At 45.2% G+C, this 18,775-nt stretch overlaps 1 long non-coding RNA gene and 68 other non-coding genes across 69 annotated transcripts in view; all 69 read left to right on the forward strand.

Moving 5' to 3' along the window:
• The window catches only part of LOC127605339 (uncharacterized), a 76,499-nt gene that overhangs the window by 21,811 nt on the left and 35,913 nt on the right, over positions 1-18,775 (forward strand). The gene's annotated exons all lie outside the window — the stretch shown is intronic.
• Positions 270-356, forward strand: trnay-gua (transfer RNA tyrosine (anticodon GUA)). Its single transcript is given in 2 exon segments — positions 270-306; positions 321-356. It is a non-coding gene; the product is annotated as a tRNA-Tyr (tRNA).
• On the forward strand, positions 446-532 carry trnay-gua (transfer RNA tyrosine (anticodon GUA)). Its single transcript is given in 2 exon segments — positions 446-482; positions 497-532. It is a non-coding gene; the product is annotated as a tRNA-Tyr (tRNA).
• Positions 622-708, forward strand: trnay-gua (transfer RNA tyrosine (anticodon GUA)). Its single transcript is given in 2 exon segments — positions 622-658; positions 673-708. It is a non-coding gene; the product is annotated as a tRNA-Tyr (tRNA).
• trnay-gua (transfer RNA tyrosine (anticodon GUA)) lies at positions 962-1,048 on the forward strand. Its single transcript is given in 2 exon segments — positions 962-998; positions 1,013-1,048. It is a non-coding gene; the product is annotated as a tRNA-Tyr (tRNA).
• trnay-gua (transfer RNA tyrosine (anticodon GUA)) lies at positions 1,138-1,224 on the forward strand. The gene is given in 2 exon segments: positions 1,138-1,174; positions 1,189-1,224. It is a non-coding gene; the product is annotated as a tRNA-Tyr (tRNA).
• trnay-gua (transfer RNA tyrosine (anticodon GUA)) lies at positions 1,666-1,752 on the forward strand. The gene is given in 2 exon segments: positions 1,666-1,702; positions 1,717-1,752. It is a non-coding gene; the product is annotated as a tRNA-Tyr (tRNA).
• Positions 1,842-1,928, forward strand: trnay-gua (transfer RNA tyrosine (anticodon GUA)). Its single transcript is given in 2 exon segments — positions 1,842-1,878; positions 1,893-1,928. It is a non-coding gene; the product is annotated as a tRNA-Tyr (tRNA).
• Positions 2,018-2,104, forward strand: trnay-gua (transfer RNA tyrosine (anticodon GUA)). The gene is given in 2 exon segments: positions 2,018-2,054; positions 2,069-2,104. It is a non-coding gene; the product is annotated as a tRNA-Tyr (tRNA).
• trnay-gua (transfer RNA tyrosine (anticodon GUA)) lies at positions 2,358-2,444 on the forward strand. Its single transcript is given in 2 exon segments — positions 2,358-2,394; positions 2,409-2,444. It is a non-coding gene; the product is annotated as a tRNA-Tyr (tRNA).
• trnay-gua (transfer RNA tyrosine (anticodon GUA)) lies at positions 2,534-2,620 on the forward strand. The gene is given in 2 exon segments: positions 2,534-2,570; positions 2,585-2,620. It is a non-coding gene; the product is annotated as a tRNA-Tyr (tRNA).
• trnay-gua (transfer RNA tyrosine (anticodon GUA)) lies at positions 2,704-2,790 on the forward strand. The gene is given in 2 exon segments: positions 2,704-2,740; positions 2,755-2,790. It is a non-coding gene; the product is annotated as a tRNA-Tyr (tRNA).
• On the forward strand, positions 3,051-3,138 carry trnas-gga (transfer RNA serine (anticodon GGA)). The gene is given in 2 exon segments: positions 3,051-3,088; positions 3,103-3,138. It is a non-coding gene; the product is annotated as a tRNA-Ser (tRNA).
• On the forward strand, positions 3,404-3,490 carry trnay-gua (transfer RNA tyrosine (anticodon GUA)). The gene is given in 2 exon segments: positions 3,404-3,440; positions 3,455-3,490. It is a non-coding gene; the product is annotated as a tRNA-Tyr (tRNA).
• On the forward strand, positions 3,574-3,660 carry trnay-gua (transfer RNA tyrosine (anticodon GUA)). The gene is given in 2 exon segments: positions 3,574-3,610; positions 3,625-3,660. It is a non-coding gene; the product is annotated as a tRNA-Tyr (tRNA).
• trnay-gua (transfer RNA tyrosine (anticodon GUA)) lies at positions 3,744-3,830 on the forward strand. Its single transcript is given in 2 exon segments — positions 3,744-3,780; positions 3,795-3,830. It is a non-coding gene; the product is annotated as a tRNA-Tyr (tRNA).
• On the forward strand, positions 3,920-4,006 carry trnay-gua (transfer RNA tyrosine (anticodon GUA)). Its single transcript is given in 2 exon segments — positions 3,920-3,956; positions 3,971-4,006. It is a non-coding gene; the product is annotated as a tRNA-Tyr (tRNA).
• trnay-gua (transfer RNA tyrosine (anticodon GUA)) lies at positions 4,096-4,182 on the forward strand. The gene is given in 2 exon segments: positions 4,096-4,132; positions 4,147-4,182. It is a non-coding gene; the product is annotated as a tRNA-Tyr (tRNA).
• Positions 4,272-4,358, forward strand: trnay-gua (transfer RNA tyrosine (anticodon GUA)). Its single transcript is given in 2 exon segments — positions 4,272-4,308; positions 4,323-4,358. It is a non-coding gene; the product is annotated as a tRNA-Tyr (tRNA).
• trnay-gua (transfer RNA tyrosine (anticodon GUA)) lies at positions 4,612-4,698 on the forward strand. The gene is given in 2 exon segments: positions 4,612-4,648; positions 4,663-4,698. It is a non-coding gene; the product is annotated as a tRNA-Tyr (tRNA).
• trnay-gua (transfer RNA tyrosine (anticodon GUA)) lies at positions 4,788-4,874 on the forward strand. Its single transcript is given in 2 exon segments — positions 4,788-4,824; positions 4,839-4,874. It is a non-coding gene; the product is annotated as a tRNA-Tyr (tRNA).
• trnay-gua (transfer RNA tyrosine (anticodon GUA)) lies at positions 4,964-5,050 on the forward strand. The gene is given in 2 exon segments: positions 4,964-5,000; positions 5,015-5,050. It is a non-coding gene; the product is annotated as a tRNA-Tyr (tRNA).
• On the forward strand, positions 5,140-5,226 carry trnay-gua (transfer RNA tyrosine (anticodon GUA)). Its single transcript is given in 2 exon segments — positions 5,140-5,176; positions 5,191-5,226. It is a non-coding gene; the product is annotated as a tRNA-Tyr (tRNA).
• On the forward strand, positions 5,492-5,578 carry trnay-gua (transfer RNA tyrosine (anticodon GUA)). Its single transcript is given in 2 exon segments — positions 5,492-5,528; positions 5,543-5,578. It is a non-coding gene; the product is annotated as a tRNA-Tyr (tRNA).
• trnay-gua (transfer RNA tyrosine (anticodon GUA)) lies at positions 6,359-6,445 on the forward strand. Its single transcript is given in 2 exon segments — positions 6,359-6,395; positions 6,410-6,445. It is a non-coding gene; the product is annotated as a tRNA-Tyr (tRNA).
• Positions 6,535-6,621, forward strand: trnay-gua (transfer RNA tyrosine (anticodon GUA)). Its single transcript is given in 2 exon segments — positions 6,535-6,571; positions 6,586-6,621. It is a non-coding gene; the product is annotated as a tRNA-Tyr (tRNA).
• On the forward strand, positions 7,063-7,149 carry trnay-gua (transfer RNA tyrosine (anticodon GUA)). The gene is given in 2 exon segments: positions 7,063-7,099; positions 7,114-7,149. It is a non-coding gene; the product is annotated as a tRNA-Tyr (tRNA).
• On the forward strand, positions 7,239-7,325 carry trnay-gua (transfer RNA tyrosine (anticodon GUA)). The gene is given in 2 exon segments: positions 7,239-7,275; positions 7,290-7,325. It is a non-coding gene; the product is annotated as a tRNA-Tyr (tRNA).
• trnay-gua (transfer RNA tyrosine (anticodon GUA)) lies at positions 7,415-7,501 on the forward strand. The gene is given in 2 exon segments: positions 7,415-7,451; positions 7,466-7,501. It is a non-coding gene; the product is annotated as a tRNA-Tyr (tRNA).
• On the forward strand, positions 7,943-8,029 carry trnay-gua (transfer RNA tyrosine (anticodon GUA)). The gene is given in 2 exon segments: positions 7,943-7,979; positions 7,994-8,029. It is a non-coding gene; the product is annotated as a tRNA-Tyr (tRNA).
• trnay-gua (transfer RNA tyrosine (anticodon GUA)) lies at positions 8,119-8,205 on the forward strand. Its single transcript is given in 2 exon segments — positions 8,119-8,155; positions 8,170-8,205. It is a non-coding gene; the product is annotated as a tRNA-Tyr (tRNA).
• trnay-gua (transfer RNA tyrosine (anticodon GUA)) lies at positions 8,465-8,551 on the forward strand. Its single transcript is given in 2 exon segments — positions 8,465-8,501; positions 8,516-8,551. It is a non-coding gene; the product is annotated as a tRNA-Tyr (tRNA).
• On the forward strand, positions 8,641-8,727 carry trnay-gua (transfer RNA tyrosine (anticodon GUA)). The gene is given in 2 exon segments: positions 8,641-8,677; positions 8,692-8,727. It is a non-coding gene; the product is annotated as a tRNA-Tyr (tRNA).
• On the forward strand, positions 9,167-9,253 carry trnay-gua (transfer RNA tyrosine (anticodon GUA)). Its single transcript is given in 2 exon segments — positions 9,167-9,203; positions 9,218-9,253. It is a non-coding gene; the product is annotated as a tRNA-Tyr (tRNA).
• trnay-gua (transfer RNA tyrosine (anticodon GUA)) lies at positions 9,343-9,429 on the forward strand. Its single transcript is given in 2 exon segments — positions 9,343-9,379; positions 9,394-9,429. It is a non-coding gene; the product is annotated as a tRNA-Tyr (tRNA).
• trnay-gua (transfer RNA tyrosine (anticodon GUA)) lies at positions 9,519-9,605 on the forward strand. Its single transcript is given in 2 exon segments — positions 9,519-9,555; positions 9,570-9,605. It is a non-coding gene; the product is annotated as a tRNA-Tyr (tRNA).
• On the forward strand, positions 9,859-9,945 carry trnay-gua (transfer RNA tyrosine (anticodon GUA)). The gene is given in 2 exon segments: positions 9,859-9,895; positions 9,910-9,945. It is a non-coding gene; the product is annotated as a tRNA-Tyr (tRNA).
• trnay-gua (transfer RNA tyrosine (anticodon GUA)) lies at positions 10,035-10,121 on the forward strand. The gene is given in 2 exon segments: positions 10,035-10,071; positions 10,086-10,121. It is a non-coding gene; the product is annotated as a tRNA-Tyr (tRNA).
• trnay-gua (transfer RNA tyrosine (anticodon GUA)) lies at positions 10,205-10,291 on the forward strand. Its single transcript is given in 2 exon segments — positions 10,205-10,241; positions 10,256-10,291. It is a non-coding gene; the product is annotated as a tRNA-Tyr (tRNA).
• trnay-gua (transfer RNA tyrosine (anticodon GUA)) lies at positions 10,381-10,467 on the forward strand. The gene is given in 2 exon segments: positions 10,381-10,417; positions 10,432-10,467. It is a non-coding gene; the product is annotated as a tRNA-Tyr (tRNA).
• trnas-gga (transfer RNA serine (anticodon GGA)) lies at positions 10,728-10,815 on the forward strand. Its single transcript is given in 2 exon segments — positions 10,728-10,765; positions 10,780-10,815. It is a non-coding gene; the product is annotated as a tRNA-Ser (tRNA).
• On the forward strand, positions 10,905-10,991 carry trnay-gua (transfer RNA tyrosine (anticodon GUA)). The gene is given in 2 exon segments: positions 10,905-10,941; positions 10,956-10,991. It is a non-coding gene; the product is annotated as a tRNA-Tyr (tRNA).
• On the forward strand, positions 11,433-11,519 carry trnay-gua (transfer RNA tyrosine (anticodon GUA)). The gene is given in 2 exon segments: positions 11,433-11,469; positions 11,484-11,519. It is a non-coding gene; the product is annotated as a tRNA-Tyr (tRNA).
• trnay-gua (transfer RNA tyrosine (anticodon GUA)) lies at positions 11,609-11,695 on the forward strand. The gene is given in 2 exon segments: positions 11,609-11,645; positions 11,660-11,695. It is a non-coding gene; the product is annotated as a tRNA-Tyr (tRNA).
• trnay-gua (transfer RNA tyrosine (anticodon GUA)) lies at positions 11,785-11,871 on the forward strand. Its single transcript is given in 2 exon segments — positions 11,785-11,821; positions 11,836-11,871. It is a non-coding gene; the product is annotated as a tRNA-Tyr (tRNA).
• On the forward strand, positions 11,961-12,047 carry trnay-gua (transfer RNA tyrosine (anticodon GUA)). The gene is given in 2 exon segments: positions 11,961-11,997; positions 12,012-12,047. It is a non-coding gene; the product is annotated as a tRNA-Tyr (tRNA).
• On the forward strand, positions 12,489-12,575 carry trnay-gua (transfer RNA tyrosine (anticodon GUA)). Its single transcript is given in 2 exon segments — positions 12,489-12,525; positions 12,540-12,575. It is a non-coding gene; the product is annotated as a tRNA-Tyr (tRNA).
• trnay-gua (transfer RNA tyrosine (anticodon GUA)) lies at positions 12,665-12,751 on the forward strand. Its single transcript is given in 2 exon segments — positions 12,665-12,701; positions 12,716-12,751. It is a non-coding gene; the product is annotated as a tRNA-Tyr (tRNA).
• Positions 12,841-12,927, forward strand: trnay-gua (transfer RNA tyrosine (anticodon GUA)). Its single transcript is given in 2 exon segments — positions 12,841-12,877; positions 12,892-12,927. It is a non-coding gene; the product is annotated as a tRNA-Tyr (tRNA).
• Positions 13,181-13,267, forward strand: trnay-gua (transfer RNA tyrosine (anticodon GUA)). The gene is given in 2 exon segments: positions 13,181-13,217; positions 13,232-13,267. It is a non-coding gene; the product is annotated as a tRNA-Tyr (tRNA).
• On the forward strand, positions 13,357-13,443 carry trnay-gua (transfer RNA tyrosine (anticodon GUA)). Its single transcript is given in 2 exon segments — positions 13,357-13,393; positions 13,408-13,443. It is a non-coding gene; the product is annotated as a tRNA-Tyr (tRNA).
• On the forward strand, positions 13,527-13,613 carry trnay-gua (transfer RNA tyrosine (anticodon GUA)). The gene is given in 2 exon segments: positions 13,527-13,563; positions 13,578-13,613. It is a non-coding gene; the product is annotated as a tRNA-Tyr (tRNA).
• Positions 13,703-13,789, forward strand: trnay-gua (transfer RNA tyrosine (anticodon GUA)). The gene is given in 2 exon segments: positions 13,703-13,739; positions 13,754-13,789. It is a non-coding gene; the product is annotated as a tRNA-Tyr (tRNA).
• On the forward strand, positions 14,050-14,137 carry trnas-gga (transfer RNA serine (anticodon GGA)). Its single transcript is given in 2 exon segments — positions 14,050-14,087; positions 14,102-14,137. It is a non-coding gene; the product is annotated as a tRNA-Ser (tRNA).
• Positions 14,403-14,489, forward strand: trnay-gua (transfer RNA tyrosine (anticodon GUA)). The gene is given in 2 exon segments: positions 14,403-14,439; positions 14,454-14,489. It is a non-coding gene; the product is annotated as a tRNA-Tyr (tRNA).
• Positions 14,573-14,659, forward strand: trnay-gua (transfer RNA tyrosine (anticodon GUA)). The gene is given in 2 exon segments: positions 14,573-14,609; positions 14,624-14,659. It is a non-coding gene; the product is annotated as a tRNA-Tyr (tRNA).
• On the forward strand, positions 14,749-14,835 carry trnay-gua (transfer RNA tyrosine (anticodon GUA)). Its single transcript is given in 2 exon segments — positions 14,749-14,785; positions 14,800-14,835. It is a non-coding gene; the product is annotated as a tRNA-Tyr (tRNA).
• trnay-gua (transfer RNA tyrosine (anticodon GUA)) lies at positions 15,095-15,181 on the forward strand. Its single transcript is given in 2 exon segments — positions 15,095-15,131; positions 15,146-15,181. It is a non-coding gene; the product is annotated as a tRNA-Tyr (tRNA).
• Positions 15,271-15,357, forward strand: trnay-gua (transfer RNA tyrosine (anticodon GUA)). Its single transcript is given in 2 exon segments — positions 15,271-15,307; positions 15,322-15,357. It is a non-coding gene; the product is annotated as a tRNA-Tyr (tRNA).
• On the forward strand, positions 15,447-15,533 carry trnay-gua (transfer RNA tyrosine (anticodon GUA)). The gene is given in 2 exon segments: positions 15,447-15,483; positions 15,498-15,533. It is a non-coding gene; the product is annotated as a tRNA-Tyr (tRNA).
• On the forward strand, positions 15,787-15,873 carry trnay-gua (transfer RNA tyrosine (anticodon GUA)). Its single transcript is given in 2 exon segments — positions 15,787-15,823; positions 15,838-15,873. It is a non-coding gene; the product is annotated as a tRNA-Tyr (tRNA).
• Positions 15,963-16,049, forward strand: trnay-gua (transfer RNA tyrosine (anticodon GUA)). Its single transcript is given in 2 exon segments — positions 15,963-15,999; positions 16,014-16,049. It is a non-coding gene; the product is annotated as a tRNA-Tyr (tRNA).
• On the forward strand, positions 16,139-16,225 carry trnay-gua (transfer RNA tyrosine (anticodon GUA)). Its single transcript is given in 2 exon segments — positions 16,139-16,175; positions 16,190-16,225. It is a non-coding gene; the product is annotated as a tRNA-Tyr (tRNA).
• On the forward strand, positions 16,315-16,401 carry trnay-gua (transfer RNA tyrosine (anticodon GUA)). The gene is given in 2 exon segments: positions 16,315-16,351; positions 16,366-16,401. It is a non-coding gene; the product is annotated as a tRNA-Tyr (tRNA).
• On the forward strand, positions 16,667-16,753 carry trnay-gua (transfer RNA tyrosine (anticodon GUA)). Its single transcript is given in 2 exon segments — positions 16,667-16,703; positions 16,718-16,753. It is a non-coding gene; the product is annotated as a tRNA-Tyr (tRNA).
• On the forward strand, positions 17,183-17,269 carry trnay-gua (transfer RNA tyrosine (anticodon GUA)). The gene is given in 2 exon segments: positions 17,183-17,219; positions 17,234-17,269. It is a non-coding gene; the product is annotated as a tRNA-Tyr (tRNA).
• On the forward strand, positions 17,359-17,445 carry trnay-gua (transfer RNA tyrosine (anticodon GUA)). The gene is given in 2 exon segments: positions 17,359-17,395; positions 17,410-17,445. It is a non-coding gene; the product is annotated as a tRNA-Tyr (tRNA).
• Positions 17,711-17,797, forward strand: trnay-gua (transfer RNA tyrosine (anticodon GUA)). The gene is given in 2 exon segments: positions 17,711-17,747; positions 17,762-17,797. It is a non-coding gene; the product is annotated as a tRNA-Tyr (tRNA).
• Positions 18,055-18,141, forward strand: trnay-gua (transfer RNA tyrosine (anticodon GUA)). The gene is given in 2 exon segments: positions 18,055-18,091; positions 18,106-18,141. It is a non-coding gene; the product is annotated as a tRNA-Tyr (tRNA).

An 18,775-nucleotide genomic window follows, 5' to 3' on the forward strand; every position in this document is an offset into this window, starting at 1 on the left:
AAGATTGACCACACAGAGGAGAAATGTTAATTGTTACTCTTCTGCACTCACTTTATAAAGCTTTTAAGCACATCTAAAATTCCATACTTGAACCTTTCGATGGCTCAGCTGGTAGAGCGGAGGACTGTAGTGGCGCATACAGACATCCTTAGGTAGCTGGTTCAAATCAGGCTCAAAGGATTGACCACACAGAAGAGAGATTGTGATTCTTACTCTTCTGCACTCACTTTAAAAATCATTTAAGCATTTCTAAACTTCACTAGCCGTACCCTTCGATAGCTCAGCTGGTAGAGCGGAGGACTGTAGTGGCGCATACAGACATCCTTAGGTCGCTGGTTCAAATCCGGCTTGAAGGATTGACCACACAGATTAGAAATTCTAATTCACTCGCTTCTGCACTCACTTTATAAAGCCTTTAAGCACATGTAAACTTCAAGATTTGTACCCTTCGATAGCTCAGCTGGTAGAGCGGAGGACTGTAGTGGCACATACAGACATCCTTAGGTCGCTGGTTCAAATCCGGCTCGAAGGATTGACCACACAGAGGACAAATTCTCGTTCTTGCTCTTCTGCACTCACTTTATAAAGCCTTTAAGCACATCTAAAATTTGCTATTTGTACCCTTCGATAGCTCAGCTGGTAGAGCGGAGGACTGTAGGTGCGCATACAGACATCCTTAGGTCGCTGGTTCAAATCCGGCTCGAAGGATTGACCACACAGAGGAGTAATTCTTGCTCTTCTGCACTCACTTTATAAAGCCTTTAAGCACATCTAAAATTTGCTGCTTGTACCTTTCGATAGCTCAGCTGGTAGAGCGGAGGACTGTAGTGGCGCATACAGACATCCTTAGGTCTCTGGTTCAAACACGGCTCGAAGGATTGACCACACAGAGGAGTAATTCTTGCTCTTCTGCACTCACTTTATAAAGCCTTTAAGCACATCTAAAATTTGCTGCTTGTACCCTTCGATAGCTCAGCTGGTAGAGCGGAGGACTGTAGTGGCGCATACAGACATCCTTAGGTCGCTGGTTCAAATCCGGCTCGAAGGACTGACCACGCAGAGGATAAATTCTCATTGTTGCTCTTCGGCACTCACTTTATAAAGCCTTTAAGCACATCTAAAATTTGCTACTTGTACCCTTCGATAGCTCAGCTGGTAGAGCGGAGGACTGTAGTGGTGCATACAGACATCCTTAGGTCGCTGGTTCAAATCCGGCTCGAAGGATTGACCACACAGATGAGAAATTCTTATTCTCTCGCTTCTGCACTCACTTTATAAAGCCTTTAAGCACATGTAAACTTCGAGATTTGTACCCTTCAATAGCTCAGCTGCTAGAGCGGCGGACTGTAGTGGCACATACAGACATCCTTAGGTCGCTGGTTCAAATCCGGCTCGAAAGATTGACCACACAGAGGAGAAATGTTAATTGTTACTCTTCTGCACTCACTTTATAAAGCTTTTAAGCACATCTAAAATTCCATACTTGAACCTTTCAATGGCTCAGCTGGTAGAGCGGAGGACTGTAGTGGTGCATACAGACATCCTTAGGTAGCTGGTTCAAATCAGGCTCAAAGGATTGACCACACAGAGGAGAGATTGTGATTCTTACTCTTCTGCACTCACTTTAAAAATCATTTAAGCATTTCTAAACTTCACTAGCCGTACCCTTCGATAGCTCAGCTGGTAGAGCGGAGGACTGTAGTGGCGCATACAGACATCCTTAGGTCGCTGGTTCAAATCCGGCTCGAAGGATTGACCACACAGATTAGAAATTCTAATTCACTCGCTTCTGCACTCACTTTATAAAGCCTTTAAGCACATGTAAACTTCAAGATTTGTACCCTTCGATAGCTCAGCTGGTAGAGCGGAGGACTGTAGTGGCACATACAGACATCCTTAGGTCGCTGGTTCAAATCCGGCTCGAAGGATTGACCACACAGAGGACAAATTCTTGTTCTTGCTCTTCTGCACTCACTTTATAAAGCCTTTAAGCACATCTAAAATTTGCTATTTGTACCCTTCGATAGCTCAGCTGGTAGAGCGGAGGACTGTAGGTGCGCATACAGACATCCTTAGGTCGCTGGTTCAAATCCGGCTCGAAGGATTGACCACACAGAGGAGTAATTCTTGCTCTTCTGCACTCACTTTATAAAGCCTTTAAGCACATCTAAAATTTGCTACTTGTACCTTTCGATAGCTCAGCTGGTAGAGCGGAGGACTGTAGTGGCGCATACAGACATCCTTAGGTCTCTGGTTCAAACACGGCTCGAAGGATTGACCACACAGAGGAGTAATTCTTGCTCTTCTGCACTCACTTTATAAAGCCTTTAAGCACATCTAAAATTTGCTGCTTGTACCCTTCGATAGCTCAGCTGGTAGAGCGGAGGACTGTAGTGGCGCATACAGACATCCTTAGGTCGCTGGTTCAAATCCGGCTCGAAGGACTGACCACGCAGAGGATAAATTCTCATTGTTGGTCTTCGGCACTCACTTTATAAAGCCTTTAAGCACATCTAAAATTTGCTACTTGTACCCTTCGATAGCTCAGCTGGTAGAGCGGAGGACTGTAGTGGGGCATACAGACATCCTTAGGTCGCTGGTTCAAATCCGGCTCGACGGATTGACCACGCAGAGGATACATTCTTGCTCTTCTGCACTCACTTTAAAAATCATTTAAGCATTTCTAAACTTCAGTAGCCGTACCCTTCGATAGCTCAGCTGGTAGAGCGGAGGACTGTAGTGGCGCATACAGACATTCTTAGGTCGCTGGTTCAAATCCTGCTCGAAGGACTGACCACGCAGAGGATGAATTCTCATTGTTGCTCTTCGGCACTCACTTTATAAAGCCTTTAAGCACATGTAAACTTCGAGATTTGTACCCTTCAATAGCTCAGCTGCTAGAGCGGCGGACTGTAGTGGCACATACAGACATGCTTAGGTCGCTGGTTCAAATCCGGCTCGAAAGATTGACCACACAGAGGAGAAATATTGTTACTCTTCTGCACTCACTTTATAAAGCTTTTAAGCACATCTAAAATTCCATACTTGAACCTTTCGATGGCTCAGCTGGTAGAGCGGAGGACTGGAGTGGCGCATACAGACATCCTTAGGTAGCTGGTTCAAATCCGGCTCAAAGGATTGACCACACAGAGGAGAGATTGTGATTCTTACTCTTCTGCACTCACTTTATAAAGCCTTTAAGCACATCTAAACTTCAATACTTGTACCCTTCGATAGCTCAGCTGGTAGAGCGTAGGACTGTAGTGGTGCATACAGACATCCTTAGGTCGCTGGTTCAAATCTGGCTCGAAGGACTGACCACGCACAGGATAAATTCTCATTGGTGCTCTTCGGCACTCACTTTATAAAGCCTTTAAGCACATCTAAAATTTGCTACTTGTACCCTTTGATAGCTCAGCTGGTAGAGCGGAGGACTGTAGTGGCGCATACAGACATCCTTAGGTCGCTGGTTCAAATCCGGCTTGAAGGATTGACCACGCAGAGGATACTTTCTTGCTCATCTGCACTCACTTTAAAAATCATTTAAGCATTTCTAAACTTCACTAGCCGTACCCTTCGATAGCTCAGCTGGTAGAGCGGAGGACTGTAGTGGCGCATACAGACATCCTTAGGTCGCTGGTTCAAATCCGGCTTGAAGGATTGACCACGCAGAGGATACATTCTTGCTCATCTGCACTCACTTTAAAAATCATTTAAGCATTTCTAAACTTCACTAGCCGTACCCTTCGATAGCTCAGCTGGTAGAGCGGAGGACTGTAGTGGCGCATACAGACATCCTTAGGTCGCTGGTTCAAATCCGGCTCGAAGGATTGACCACACAGATTAGAAATTCTAATTCTCTCGCTTCTGCACTCACTTTATAAAGCCTTTAAGCACATGTAAACTTCAAGATTTGTACCCTTCGATAGCTCAGCTGGTAGAGCGGAGGACTGTAGTGGCACATACAGACATCCTTAGGTCGCTGGTTCAATTCCGGCTCGAAAGATTGACCACACAGAGGAGATATATTAATTGTTACTCTTCTGCACTCACTTTATAAAGCTTTTAAGCACATTTAAAATTCCCCACTTGAACCTTTCGATGGCTCAGCTGGTAGAGCGGAGGACTGTAGTGGCACATACAGACATCCTTAGGTCGCTGGTTCAAATCCGGCTCGAAGGATTGACCACACAGAGGACAAATTCTTGTTCTTGCTTTTCTGCACTCACTTTATAAAGCCTTTAAGCACATCTAAAATTTGCTACTTGTACCCTTCGATAGCTCAGCTGGTAGAGCGGAGGACTGTAGGTGCGCATACAGACATCCTTAGGTCGCTGGTTCAAATCCGGCTCGAAGGATTGACCACACAGAAGAGTAATTCTTGCTCTTCTGCACTCACTTTATAAAGCCTTTAAGCACATCTAAAATATGCTACTTGTACCCTTCGATAGCTCAGCTGGTAGAGTGGAGGACTGTAGTGGCGCATACAGACATCCTTAGGTCTCTGGTTCAAACCCGGCTCGAAGGATTGACCATAAAGAGGAGTAATTCTTGCTCTTCGGCACTCACTTTATAAAGCCTTTAAGCACATCTAAAATTTGCTACTTGTACCCTTCGATAGCTCAGCTGGTAGAGCGGAGGACTGTAGTGGCGCATACAGACATCCTTAGGTCGCTGGTTCAAATCCGGCTTGAAGGATTGACCACGCAGAGGATAAATTCTCATTGTTGCTTTTCGGCACTCACTTTATAAAGCCTTTAAGCACATCTAAAATTTGCTACTTGTACCCTTCGATAGCTCAGCTGGTAGAGCGGAGGACTGTAGTGGCGTATACAGACATCCTTAGGTAGCTGGTTCAAATCCGGCTCGAAGGATTGACCACACAGATGAGAAATTCTAATTCTCTCGCTTCTGCACTCACTTTATAAAGCCTTTAAGCACATGTAAACTTTGATATTTGTACCCTTTGATAGCTCAGCCGGTAGGGCGGAGGACTGTAGTGGCACATACAGACATCCTTAGGTCGCTGGTTCAAATCCGGCTCGAAGGATTGACCACACAGAGGTTAAATTCTAATTCTCTCGCTTCTGCACTCACTTTATAAAGCCTTTAAGCACATGTAAACTTTGATATTTGTACCCTTCGATAGCTCAGCTGGTAGAGCGGAGGACTGTAGTGCCACATACAGACATCCTTAGGTCGCTGGTTCAAATACGGCTCGAAGGATTGACCACACAGATGAGCAATTCTAATTCTCTCGCTTAGGCACTCACTTTATAAAGCCTTTAAGCACATGTAAACTTGAATACTTGTACTCTTTGATAGCTCAACTGGTGGAGCGGAGGACTGTAGTGGCGCATACAGACATCCTTAGGTCGCTGGTTCAAATCCGGCTCGAAGGATTGACCACACAGAGGATAAATTCTTGTTCTGTCTCTTCTGCACTCACTTTATAAAGCCTTTAAGCACATCTAAACTTGAATACTTGTACCCTTTGATAGCTCAGCTGGTAGAGCAGAGGACTGTAGTGGCACATACAGACATCCTTAGGTCGCTGGTTCAAATCCGGCTCGGAGGATTGACAACGCAGAGGATACATTCTTGCTCTTCTGCACTCACTTTAAAAATCATTTAAGCATTTCTAAACTTCACTAGCCGTACCATTCGATCGCTCAGCTGGTAGAGCGGAGGACTGTAGTGGCACATACAGACATCCTTAGGTCGCTGGTTCAAATCCGGCTCGAAGGATTGACCACACAGAGGACAAATTCTTGTTCTTGCTCTTCTGCACTCACTTTATAAAGCCTTTAAGCACATCTAAAATTTGCTATTTGTACCCTTCGATAGCTCAGCTGGTAGAGCGGAGGACTGTAGGTGCGCATACAGACATCCTTAGGTCGCTGGTTCAAATCCGGCTGGAAGAATTGACCAAGCAGAGGATAAATTCTCGTTCTTGCTCTTCTGCACTCACTTTATAAATCATTTAAGCACTTAAAAACTTCACTACTTGTACCCTTCGATAGCTCAGCTGGTAGAGTGGAGGACTGTAGTGGAGCATACCGACATCCTTAGGTCGCTAGTTCAAATCTGACTCGAAGGATTGACCACGCAGAGGATAAATTCTCATTCTTGCTCTTATGCACTCACTTTATAAAGCCTTTAAGCACAGCTAAATTTTGCTACTTGTACCCTTCGATAGCTCAGCTGGTAGAGCGGAGGACTGTAGTGGCGCATACAGACATCCTTATGTCTCTGGTTCAAACCCGGCTCGAAGGTTGACCACACAGAGGAGAAATTCTTACTCTTCTGCACTCACTTTATAAAGCCTTTAAGCACATCTAAAATTTGCTACTTGTACCCTTCGATAGCTCAGCTGGTAGAGCGGAGGACTGTAGTGGCGCATACAGACATCCTTAGGTCGCTGGTTCAAATCCGGCTCGCAGGACTGACCACGCAGAGGATAAATTCTCATTGTTGCTCTTCGGCACTCACTTTATAAAGCCTTTAAGCACATCTAAAATTTGCTACTTGTACCCTTCGATAGCTCAGCTGGTAGAGCGGAGGACTGTAGTGGTGCATACAGACATCCTTAGGTCGCTGGTTCAAATCCGGCTCGAAGGATTGACCACACAGATGAGAAAATCTTATTCTCTCGCTTCTGCACTCACTTTATAAAGCCTTTAAGCACATGTAAACTTCGAGATTTGTACCCTTCAATAGCTCAGCTGCTAGAGCGGCGGACTGTAGTGGCACATACAGACATCCTTAGGTCGCTGGTTCAAAGCCGGCTCGAAAGATTGACCACACAGAGGAGAAATGTTAATTGTTACTCTTCTGCACTCACTTTATAAAGCTTTTAAGCACATCTAAAATTCCATACTTGAACCTTTCGATGGCTCAGCTGGTAGAGCGGAGGACTGTAGTGGCGCATACAGACATCCTTAGGTAGCTGGTTCAAATCAGGCTCAAAGGATTGACCACACAGAGGAGAGATTGTGATTCTTACTCTTCTGCACTCACTTTAAAAATCATTTAAGCATTTCTAAACTTCACTAGCCGTACCCTTCGATAGCTCAGCTGGTAGAGCGGAGGACTGTAGTGGCGCATACAGACATCCTTAGGTCGCTGGTTCAAATCCGGCTCGAAGGATTGACCACACAGATTAGAAATTCTAATTCACTCGCTTCTGCACTCACTTTATAAAGCCTTTAAGCACATGTAAACTTCAAGATTTGTACCCTTCGATAGCTCAGCTGGTAGAGCGGAGGACTGTAGTGGCACATACAGACATCCTTAGGTCGCTGGTTCAAATCCGGCTCGAAGGATTGACCACACAGAGGACAAATTCTCGTTCTTGCTCTTCTGCACTCACTTTATAAAGCCTTTAAGCACATCTAAAATTTGCTATTTGTACCCTTCGATAGCTCAGCTGGTAGAGCGGAGGACTGTAGGTGCGCATACAGACATCCTTATGTCGCTGGTTCAAATCCGGCTCGAAGGATTGACCACACAGAGGAGTAATTCTTATTCTCTCGCTTCTGCACTCACTTTATAAAGCCTTTAAGCACATGTAAGCTTCGAGATTTGTACCCTTCAATAGCTCAGCTGCTAGAGCGGCGGACTGTAGTGGCACATACAGACATCCTTAGGTCGCTGGTTCAAATCCGGCTCGAAAGATTGACCACACAGAGGAGAAATGTTAATTGTTACTCTTCTGCACTCACTTTATAAAGCTTTTAAGCACATCTAAAATTCCATACTTGAACCTTTCGATGGCTCAGCTGGTAGAGCGGAGGACTGTAGTGGCGCATACAGACATCCTTAGGTAGCTGGTTCAAATCAGGCTCAAAGGATTGACCACACAGAGGAGAGATTGTGATTCTTACTCTTCTGCACTCACTTTAAAAATCATTTAAGCATTTCTAAACTTCACTAGCCGTACCCTTCGATAGCTCAGCTGGTAGAGCGGAGGACTGTAGTGGCGCATACAGACATCCTTAGGTCGCTGGTTCAAATCCGGCTTGAAGGATTGACCACACAGATTAGAAATTCTAATTCACTCGCTTCTGCACTCACTTTATAAAGCCTTTAAGCACATGTAAACTTCAAGATTTGTACCCTTCGATAGCTCAGCTGGTAGAGCGGAGGACTGTAGTGGCACATACAGACATCCTTAGGTCGCTGGTTCAAATCCGGCTCGAAGGATTGACCACACAGAGGACAAATTCTCGTTCTTGCTCTTCTGCACTCACTTTATAAAGCCTTTAAGCACATCTAAAATTTGCTACTTGTACCCTTCGATAGCTCAGCTGGTAGAGCGGAGGACTGTAGTGGCACATACAGACATCCTTAGGTCTCTGGTTCAAACACGGCTCGAAGGATTGACCACACAGAGGAGTAATTCTTGCTCTTCTGCACTCACTTTATAAAGCCTTTAAGCACATCTAAAATTTGCTGCTTGTACCCTTCGATAGCTCAGCTGGTAGAGCGGAGGACTGTAGTGGCGCATACAGACATCCTTAGGTCGCTGGTTCAAATCCGGCTCGAAGGACTGACCACGCAGAGGATAAATTCTCATTGGTGCTCTTTGGCACTCACTTTATAAAGCCTTTAAGCACATCTAAAATTTGCTACTTGTACCCTTCGATAGCTCAGCTGGTAGAGCGGAGGACTGTAGTGGTGCATACAGACATCCTTAGGTCGCTGGTTCAAATCCGGCTCGAAGGATTGACCACACAGATGAGAAATTCTTATTCTCGCTTCTGCACTCACTTTATAAAGCCTTTAAGCACATGTAAACTTCGAGATTTGTACCCTTCAATAGCTCAGCTGCTAGAGCGGCGGACTGTAGTGGCACATACAGACATCCTTAGGTCGCTGGTTCAAATCCGGCTCGAAAGATTGACCACACAGAGGAGAAATGTTAATTGTTACTCTTCTGCACTCACTTTATAAAGCTTTTAAGCACATCTAAAATTCCATACTTGAACCTTTCAATGGCTCAGCTGGTAGAGCGGAGGACTGTAGTGGTGCATACAGACATCCTTAGGTAGCTGGTTCAAATCAGGCTCAAAGGATTGACCACACAGAGGAGAGATTGTGATTCTTACTCTTCTGCACTCACTTTAAAAATCATTTAAGCATTTCTAAACTTCACTAGCCGTACCCTTCGATAGCTCAGCTGGTAGAGCGGAGGACTGTAGTGGCGCATACAGACATCCTTAGGTCGCTGGTTCAAATCCGGCTCGAAGGATTGACCACACAGATTAGAAATTCTAATTCACTCGCTTCTGCACTCACTTTATAAAGCCTTTAAGCACATGTAAACTTCAAGATTTGTACCCTTCGATAGCTCAGCTGGTAGAGCGGAGGACTGTAGTGGCACATACAGACATCCTTAGGTCGCTGGTTCAAATCCGGCTCGAAGGATTGACCACACAGAGGACAAATTCTTGTTCTTGCTCTTCTGCACTCACTTTATAAAGCCTTTAAGCACATCTAAAATTTGCTATTTGTACCCTTCGATAGCTCAGCTGGTAGAGCGGAGGACTGTAGGTGCGCATACAGACATCCTTAGGTCGCTGGTTCAAATCCGGCTCGAAGGATTGACCACACAGAGGAGTAATTCTTGCTCTTCTGCACTCACTTTATAAAGCCTTTAAGCACATCTAAAATTTGCTACTTGTACCTTTCGATAGCTCAGCTGGTAGAGCGGAGGACTGTAGTGGCGCATACAGACATCCTTAGGTCTCTGGTTCAAACACGGCTCGAAGGATTGACCACACAGAGGAGTAATTCTTGCTCTTCTGCACTCACTTTATAAAGCCTTTAAGCACATCTAAAATTTGCTGCTTGTACCCTTCGATAGCTCAGCTGGTAGAGCGGAGGACTGTAGTGGCGCATACAGACATCCTTAGGTCGCTGGTTCAAATCCGGCTCGAAGGACTGACCACGCAGAGGATAAATTCTCATTGTTGGTCTTCGGCACTCACTTTATAAAGCCTTTAAGCACATCTAAAATTTGCTACTTGTACCCTTCGATAGCTCAGCTGGTAGAGCGGAGGACTGTAGTGGGGCATACAGACATCCTTAGGTCGCTGGTTCAAATCCGGCTCGACGGATTGACCACGCAGAGGATACATTCTTGCTCTTCTGCACTCACTTTAAAAATCATTTAAGCATTTCTAAACTTCAGTAGCCGTACCCTTCGATAGCTCAGCTGGTAGAGCGGAGGACTGTAGTGGCGCATACAGACATTCTTAGGTCGCTGGTTCAAATCCTGCTCGAAGGACTGACCACGCAGAGGATGAATTCTCATTGTTGCTCTTCGGCACTCACTTTATAAAGCCTTTAAGCACTTCTAAAATTTGCTACTTGTACCCTTCGATAGCTCAGCTGGTAGAGCGGAGGACTGTAGTGGTGCATACAGACATCCTTAGGTCGCTGGTTCAAATCCGGCTCGAAGGATTGACCACACAGATGAGAGATTCTAATTCTCTCGCTTCTGCACTCACTTTATAAAGCCTTTAAGCACATGTAAACTTCGAGATTTGTACCCTTCAATAGCTCAGCTGCTAGAGCGGCGGACTGTAGTGGCACATACAGACATGCTTAGGTCGCTGGTTCAAATCCGGCTCGAAAGATTGACCACACAGAGGAGAAATATTGTTACTCTTCTGCACTCACTTTATAAAGCTTTTAAGCACATCTAAAATTCCATACTTGAACCTTTCGATGGCTCAGCTGGTAGAGCGGAGGACTGGAGTGGCGCATACAGACATCCTTAGGTAGCTGGTTCAAATCCGGCTCAAAGGATTGACCACACAGAGGAGAGATTGTGATTCTTACTCTTCTGCACTCACTTTATAAAGCCTTTAAGCACATCTAAACTTCAATACTTGTACCCTTCGATAGCTCAGCTGGTAGAGCGGAGGACTGTAGGTGCGCATACAGACATCCTTAGGTCGCTGGTTCAAATCCGGCTCGAAGGATTGACCACACAGAGGAGTAATTCTTATTCTCTCGCTTCTGCACTCACTTTATAAAGCCTTTAAGCACATGTAAGCTTCGAGATTTGTACCCTTCAATAGCTCAGCTGCTAGAGCGGCGGACTGTAGTGGCACATACAGACATCCTTAGGTCGCTGGTTCAAATCCGGCTCGAAAGATTGACCACACAGAGGAGAAATGTTAATTGTTACTCTTCTGCACTCACTTTATAAAGCTTTTAAGCACATCTAAAATTCCATACTTGAACCTTTCGATGGCTCAGCTGGTAGAGCGGAGGACTGTAGTGGCGCATACAGACATCCTTAGGTAGCTGGTTCAAATCAGGCTCAAAGGATTGACCACACAGAGGAGAGATTGTGATTCTTACTCTTCTGCACTCACTTTAAAAATCATTTAAGCATTTCTAAACTTCACTAGCCGTACCCTTCGATAGCTCAGCTGGTAGAGCGGAGGACTGTAGTGGCGCATACAGACATCCTTAGGTCGCTGGTTCAAATCCGGCTTGAAGGATTGACCACACAGATTAGAAATTCTAATTCACTCGCTTCTGCACTCACTTTATAAAGCCTTTAAGCACATGTAAACTTCAAGATTTGTACCCTTCGATAGCTCAGCTGGTAGAGCGGAGGACTGTAGTGGCACATACAGACATCCTTAGGTCGCTGGTTCAAATCCGGCTCGAAGGATTGACCACACAGAGGACAAATTCTCGTTCTTGCTCTTCTGCACTCACTTTATAAAGCCTTTAAGCACATCTAAAATTTGCTATTTGTACCCTTCGATAGCTCAGCTGGTAGAGCGGAGGACTGTAGTGGCGCATACAGACATCCTTAGGTCGCTGGTTCAAATCCGGCTCGAAGGACTGACCACGCAGAGGATAAATTCTCATTGGTGCTCTTCGGCACTCACTTTATAAAGCCTTTAAGCACATCTAAAATTTGCTACTTGTACCCTTCGATAGCTCAGCTGGTAGAGCGGAGGACTGTAGTGGTGCATACAGACATCCTTAGGTCGCTGGTTCAAATCCGGCTCGAAGGATTGACCACACAGATGAGAAATTCTTATTCTCTCGCTTCTGCACTCACTTTATAAAGCCTTTAAGCACATGTAAACTTCGAGATTTGTACCCTTCAATAGCTCAGCTGCTAGAGCGGCGGACTGTAGTGGCACATACAGACATCCTTAGGTCGCTGGTTCAAATCCGGCTCGAAAGATTGACCACACAGAGGAGAAATGTTAATTGTTACTCTTCTGCACTCACTTTATAAAGCTTTTAAGCACATCTAAAATTCCATACTTGAACCTTTCAATGGCTCAGCTGGTAGAGCGGAGGACTGTAGTGGTGCATACAGACATCCTTAGGTAGCTGGTTCAAATCAGGCTCAAAGGATTGACCACACAGAGGAGAGATTGTGATTCTTACTCTTCTGCACTCACTTTAAAAATCATTTAAGCATTTCTAAACTTCACTAGCCGTACCCTTCGATAGCTCAGCTGGTAGAGCGGAGGACTGTAGTGGCGCATACAGACATCCTTAGGTCGCTGGTTCAAATCCGGCTCGAAGGATTGACCACACAGATTAGAAATTCTAATTCACTCGCTTCTGCACTCACTTTATAAAGCCTTTAAGCACATGTAAACTTCAAGATTTGTACCCTTCGATAGCTCAGCTGGTAGAGCGGAGGACTGTAGTGGCACATACAGACATCCTTAGGTCGCTGGTTCAAATCCGGCTCGAAGGATTGACCACACAGAGGACAAATTCTTGTTCTTGCTCTTCTGCACTCACTTTATAAAGCCTTTAAGCACATCTAAAATTTGCTATTTGTACCCTTCGATAGCTCAGCTGGTAGAGCGGAGGACTGTAGGTGCGCATACAGACATCCTTAGGTCGCTGGTTCAAATCCGGCTCGAAGGATTGACCACACAGAGGAGTAATTCTTGCTCTTCTGCACTCACTTTATAAAGCCTTTAAGCACATCTAAAATTTGCTACTTGTACCTTTCGATAGCTCAGCTGGTAGAGCGGAGGACTGTAGTGGCGCATACAGACATCCTTAGGTCTCTGGTTCAAACACGGCTCGAAGGATTGACCACACAGAGGAGTAATTCTTGCTCTTCTGCACTCACTTTATAAAGCCTTTAAGCACATCTAAAATTTGCTGCTTGTACCCTTCGATAGCTCAGCTGGTAGAGCGGAGGACTGTAGTGGCGCATACAGACATCCTTAGGTCGCTGGTTCAAATCCGGCTCGAAGGACTGACCACGCAGAGGATAAATTCTCATTGTTGGTCTTCGGCACTCACTTTATAAAGCCTTTAAGCACATCTAAAATTTGCTACTTGTACCCTTCGATAGCTCAGCTGGTAGAGCGGAGGACTGTAGTGGGGCATACAGACATCCTTAGGTCGCTGGTTCAAATCCGGCTCGACGGATTGACCACGCAGAGGATACATTCTTGCTCTTCTGCACTCACTTTAAAAATCATTTAAGCATTTCTAAACTTCAGTAGCCGTACCCTTCGATAGCTCAGCTGGTAGAGCGGAGGACTGTAGTGGCGCATACAGACATTCTTAGGTCGCTGGTTCAAATCCTGCTCGAAGGACTGACCACGCAGAGGATGAATTCTCATTGTTGCTCTTCGGCACTCACTTTATAAAGCCTTTAAGCACTTCTAAAATTTGCTACTTGTACCCTTCGATAGCTCAGCTGGTAGAGCGGAGGACTGTAGTGGTGCATACAGACATCCTTAGGTCGCTGGTTCAAATCCGGCTCGAAGGATTGACCACACAGATGAGAGATTCTAATTCTCTCGCTTCTGCACTCACTTTATAAAGCCTTTAAGCACATGTAAACTTCGAGATTTGTACCCTTCAATAGCTCAGCTGCTAGAGCGGCGGACTGTAGTGGCACATACAGACATGCTTAGGTCGCTGGTTCAAATCCGGCTCGAAAGATTGACCACACAGAGGAGAAATATTGTTACTCTTCTGCACTCACTTTATAAAGCTTTTAAGCACATCTAAAATTCCATACTTGAACCTTTCGATGGCTCAGCTGGTAGAGCGGAGGACTGGAGTGGCGCATACAGACATCCTTAGGTAGCTGGTTCAAATCCGGCTCAAAGGATTGACCACACAGAGGAGAGATTGTGATTCTTACTCTTCTGCACTCACTTTATAAAGCCTTTAAGCACATCTAAACTTCAATACTTGTACCCTTCGATAGCTCAGCTGGTAGAGCGTAGGACTGTAGTGGTGCATACAGACATCCTTAGGTCGCTGGTTCAAATCTGGCTCGAAGGACTGACCACGCACAGGATAAATTCTCATTGGTGCTCTTCGGCACTCACTTTATAAAGCCTTTAAGCACATCTAAAATTTGCTACTTGTACCCTTTGATAGCTCAGCTGGTAGAGCGGAGGACTGTAGTGGCGCATACAGACATCCTTAGGTCGCTGGTTCAAATCCGGCTTGAAGGATTGACCACGCAGAGGATACATTCTTGCTCATCTGCACTCACTTTAAAAATCATTTAAGCATTTCTAAACTTCACTAGCCGTACCCTTCGATAGCTCAGCTGGTAGAGCGGAGGACTGTAGTGGCGCATACAGACATCCTTAGGTCGCTGGTTCAAATCCGGCTTGAAGGATTGACCACACAGATTAGAAATTCTAATTCTCTCGCTTCTGCACTCACTTTATAAAGCCTTTAAGCACATGTAAACTTCAAGATTTGTACCCTTCGATAGCTCAGCTGGTAGAGCGGAGGACTGTAGTGGCACATACAGACATCCTTAGGTCGCTGGTTCAATTCCGGCTCGAAAGATTGACCACACAGAGGAGATATATTAATTGTTACTCTTCTGCACTCACTTTATAAAGCTTTTAAGCACATTTAAAATTCCCCACTTGAACCTTTCGATGGCTCAGCTGGTAGAGCGGAGGACTGTAGTGGCGCATACAGACATCCTTAGGTCGCTGGTTCAAATCTGGCTTGAAGGATTGACCACGCAGACGATACATTCTTGCTCTTCTGCACTCACTTTAAAAATCATTTAAGCATTTCTAAACTTCACTAGCCGTACCCTTCGATAGCTCAGCTGGTAGAGCGGAGGACTGTAGTGGCGTATACAGACATCCTTAGGTCCCCGGTTCAAATCCGGCTCGAAGGATTGACCTCACAGATTAGAAATTCTAATTCTCTCGCTTCTGCACTCACTTTATAAAGCCTTTAAGCACATGTAAACTTCAAGATTTGTACCCTTTGATAGCTCAGCTGGTAGAGCGGAGGACTGTAGTGGCACATACAGACATCCTTAGGTCGCTGGTTCAAATCCGGCTCGAAGGATTGACCACACAGAGGACAAATTCTTGTTCTTGCTTTTCTGCACTCACTTTATAAAGCCTTTAAGCACATCTAAAATTTGCTACTTGTACCCTTCGATAGCTCAGCTGGTAGAGCGGAGGACTGTAGGTGCGCATACAGACATCCTTAGGTCGCTGGTTCAAATCCGGCTCGAAGGATTGACCACACAGAAGAGTAATTCTTGCTCTTCTGCACTCACTTTATAAAGCCTTTAAGCACATCTAAAATATGCTACTTGTACCCTTCGATAGCTCAGCTGGTAGAGTGGAGGACTGTAGTGGCGCATACAGACATCCTTAGGTCTCTGGTTCAAACCCGGCTCGAAGGATTGACCATAAAGAGGAGTAATTCTTGCTCTTCGGCACTCACTTTATAAAGCCTTTAAGCACATCTAAAATTTGCTACTTGTACCCTTCGATAGCTCAGCTGGTAGAGCGGAGGACTGTAGTGGCGCATACAGACATCCTTAGGTCGCTGGTTCAAATCCGGCTTGAAGGATTGACCACGCAGAGGATAAATTCTCATTGTTGCTTTTCGGCACTCACTTTATAAAGCCTTTAAGCACATCTAAAATTTGCTACTTGTACCCTTCGATAGCTCAGCTGGTAGAGCGGAGGACTGTAGTGGCGTATACAGACATCCTTAGGTAGCTGGTTCAAATCCGGCTCGAAGGATTGACCACACAGATGAGAAATTCTAATTCTCTCGCTTCTGCACTCACTTTATAAAGCCTTTAAGCACATGTAAACTTTGATATTTGTACCCTTTGATAGCTCAGCCGGTAGGGCGGAGGACTGTAGTGGCACATACAGACATCCTTAGGTCGCTGGTTCAAATCCGGCTCGAAGGATTGACCACACAGAGGTTAAATTCTAATTCTCTCGCTTCTGCACTCACTTTATAAAGCCTTTAAGCACATGTAAACTTTGATATTTGTACCCTTCGATAGCTCAGCTGGTAGAGCGGAGGACTGTAGTGCCACATACAGACATCCTTAGGTCGCTGGTTCAAATCCGGCTCGAAGGATTGACCACACAGATGAGCAATTCTAATTCTCTCGCTTAGGCACTCACTTTATAAAGCCTTTAAGCACATGTAAACTTGAATACTTGTACTCTTTGATAGCTCAACTGGTGGAGCGGAGGACTGTAGTGGCGCATACAGACATCCTTAGGTCGCTGGTTCAAATCCGGCTCGAAGGATTGACCACACAGAGGATAAATTCTTGTTCTGTCTCTTCTGCACTCACTTTATAAAGCCTTTAAGCACATCTAAACTTGAATACTTGTACCCTTTGATAGCTCAGCTGGTAGAGCAGAGGACTGTAGTGGCACATACAGACATCCTTAGGTCGCTGGTTCAAATCCGGCTCGGAGGATTGACAACGCAGAGGATACATTCTTGCTCTTCTGCACTCACTTTAAAAATCATTTAAGCATTTCTAAACTTCACTAGCCGTACCATTCGATCGCTCAGCTGGTAGAGCGGAGGACTGTAGTGGCGCATACAGACATCCTTAGGTCGCTGTTTCAAATCCGGCTTGAAGGATTGACCACACAGAGGATAAATTCTTGTTCTTGCTCTTCTGCACTCACTTTATAAATCCTTTTAGCACTTCTAAACTTCACTAGTTGTACCATTCAATAGCTCAGGTGGTAGAGCGGAGAACTGTAGTGGCGCATACAGACATCCTTAGGTCTCTGGTTCAAACCCGGCTCGAAGGATTGACCACACAGAGGAGTGATTCTTGCTCTTCGTCACTCACTTTATAAAGCCTTTAAGCAAATCTAAAATTTGCTGCTTGTACCCTTCGATAGCTCAGCTGGTAGAGCGGAGGACTGTAGTGGCGCATACAGACATCCTTAGGTCGCTGGTTCAAATCCGGCTCGAAGGATTGACAACGCAGAGGATACATTCTTGTTCTTGCTCTTCTGCACTCACTTTAAAAATCATTTAAGCATTTCTAAACTTCACTAGCCGTACCCTTCGATAGCTCAGCTGGTAGAGCGGAGGACTGTAGTTGCGCATACAGACATCCTTAGGTCGCTGGTTCAAATCCGGCTCGAAGGATTGACCATGCAGAGGATAAATTCTCGTTCTCGCTCTTCTGCACTCACTTTATAAAGCCTTTAAGCACATCTAAACTTGAATACTTGTACTCTTCGATAGCTCAACTGGTGGAGCGGAGGACTGTAGTGGCGCATACAGACATCCTTAGGTCGCTGCTTCAAATCCGGCTCGAAGGATTGACCACACAGAGGATAAATTCTCGTTCTTGCTCTTCTGCACTCACTTTATAAAGCCTTTAAGCACATCTAAACTTGAATACTTGTACCCTTCGATAGCTCAGCTGGTAGAGCGGAGGACTGTAGTGGCGCATACAGACATCCTTAGGTCGCTGGTTCAAATCCGGCTTGAAGGATTGACCACAGAGGAGTGATTCTTGTTCTTGCTCTTCTGCACTCACTTTATAAATCCTTTTAGCACTTCTAAACTTTGCTAGTTGTACCATTCGATAGCTCAGCTGGTAGAGCGGAGAACTGTAGTGGCGCATACAGACATCCTTAGGTCTCTGGTTCAAACCTGGCTTGAAGGATTGACCACACAGAGGAGTGATTCTTGCTCTTCGTCACTCACTTTATAAAGCCTTTAAGCACATCTAAAATTTGCTACTTGTACCCTTCGATAGCTCAGCTGGTAGAGCGGAGGACTGTAGTGTCGCATACAGACATCCTTAGGTCGCTGGTTCAAATCCGGCTCGAAGGATTGACCACATAGATGAGAAATTCTAATTCTCTCGCTTCTGCACTCACTTTATAAAGCCTTTAAGCACATGTAAACTTTGATATTTGTACCCTTCGATTGCTCAGCTGGTAGAGCGGAGAACTGTAGTGGCACATACAGACATCCTTAGGTCTCTGGTTCAAACCCGGCTCGAAGGATTGACCACACAGAGGAGAAATTCTAATTCTTACTCTTCTGCACTCACTTTATAAAGCCTTTAAGCACATCTAAAATTTGCTACTTGTACCCTTCGATAGCTCGGCTGGTGGAGTGGAGGACTGTAGTGGCGCTTACAGACATCCTTAGGTCGGTGGTTCAAATCCGGCTCGAAGGATTGATCACGCAGAGGATAAATTCTCATTCTTGCTCTTCGGCACTCACTTTATAAAGCCTTTAAGCACATCTAAAACTTGCTACTTGTACCCTTCGCTAGCTCAGCTGGTATAGCGGAGGACTGTAGTGGCGCATACAGACATCCTTAGGTCGCTGGTTCAAATCTGGCTCGAAGGATTGACCACGCAGAGGATACATTCTTGCTCTTCTGCACTCACTTTAAAAATCATTTAAGCATTTATAAACTTCACTAGCCGTACCCTTCGATAGCTCAGCTGGTAGA

The sequence above is a fragment of the Hippocampus zosterae genome, chromosome 1 (assembly GCF_025434085.1).
Source record: "Hippocampus zosterae strain Florida chromosome 1, ASM2543408v3, whole genome shotgun sequence".
NCBI classification, from domain to species: Eukaryota; Metazoa; Chordata; class Actinopteri; order Syngnathiformes; family Syngnathidae; genus Hippocampus; species Hippocampus zosterae.